Source organism: Triticum urartu, chromosome 7A (assembly GCF_056163025.1).
Source record: "Triticum urartu cultivar PI428250 chromosome 7A, HENAU_Tu73, whole genome shotgun sequence".
NCBI classification, from domain to species: Eukaryota; Viridiplantae; Streptophyta; class Magnoliopsida; order Poales; family Poaceae; genus Triticum; species Triticum urartu.
Window position 1 is genome coordinate 492,819,604 of NC_141879.1, and position 1,341 is coordinate 492,820,944.

At 43.3% G+C, this 1,341-nt stretch overlaps 1 non-coding gene across 1 annotated transcript; it reads right to left on the bottom strand.

The window, feature by feature from the left end:
• Nucleotides 1-1,045: 1,045 nt before the first annotated feature.
• On the bottom strand, nucleotides 1,046-1,118 carry TRNAA-CGC (transfer RNA alanine (anticodon CGC)). The gene has a single exon. It is a non-coding gene; the product is annotated as a tRNA-Ala (tRNA).
• Between the last annotated feature and the right edge of the window lie 223 nt (nucleotides 1,119-1,341).

Below are 1,341 nucleotides of genomic sequence, written 5' to 3' on the forward strand. Positions count from 1 at the left end.
AAAGAATAAATAAATCAAACAACCGGTCATCATCTGCTTAGCCCCTAGTTTCGGTTCTTGTGAACTCGTGAGCATGTCCTTTTCATCGAACTCTTTCGCTAACACAACTCGTGAGCCGTCTAAAGCATTTCGTTGAATACATACGTATGCACGCAGCTCGTTCACCTGTTCTTGTTCCGTTCATTCACCTGTTCCCGTGAATCCTGCACCGGCAAAGGACGAAGGCTTTTCGGGCAATACTCTAATGATATCTCTCCAGCGGTAACCAGCCCAGCATTCCTTGGAATCTCTGCGGCCCTGTGATTTTCTTTACGCGATCAACCAACCAATCTGGTTATCTCGGACGCTGTTGAACTCGTGAGCGTGTCCTTTTACACCGTCCATGTCCTGCAACCATTCTCAAAGACATGTGTGCGTGTCAGTAACTGTCCGTCTTTTTCCCGGGACAAAATCATGTGGCGCATGTCTTAGCTGAAGATGCCAAGCCGTATCTTGTTTGATCCCGACTGCAAATCGTTTTCACGGTTACAAAAGGCTCTGGACGCCTGGACCACTTGTCGTGTCAGCGCACTCTCGTGATCGCCCTTCCTGGTTCCCGGATCGAGAAGCTTCACGGCTTCACTTTGCAGGTTTGTGATGTACTGGTGTCTTGGCAAAGAAATTTCACGGAAAATAATTACGCGGCCCAGCTGAGGTGACATGTCACTCATATTATGACAACTCAAAAAAAAAGATTATGGTGCTATGTGTAAAGAAAAATGATATAGGTGTTGAAAAAATTACTAACCCGGTGTTACTTTCTCATGTCTGTAGATAGGAATACGCACATGAAGTATTCGATTTGTGCAATTTATGTATTCATAGGGACAAACTCTATGCCTTTTTGTCCTACAGATGGAGCACTATTTAACTTGGTGCCTAATTTAAAGTTAAACACGTTGTGAATTCAAAATTTTGATGCTAGTCTGTTTAAAAATAATAGAAAGCTCATGGATATTATAAATGCTGCATAATTTGAAGCAGATAAGAGGGGATAAAAAAGGATTGGAGGTGCGGGGAATCGAACCCCGTGCCTCTCGCATGCGAAGCGAGCGCTCTACCATATGAGCTACACCCCCTTTGTGTCAGATCATTTGTTCACTTCTTAATAATTGTTAATATTATCAGGTTTGCCACCAACACTTCTTAGCATTAGCAATTCCACATCTCTATCTGAGCGTGTTAAGAGCATGACACTGAGGGTGAAAGTGGTTAACCTAATTTCCAACACGATCAGACGGTGAAGGATTTGACATCCAAACACAATCAGTTTCAAATCAGAGTCTGCATGTAAGGATGTGG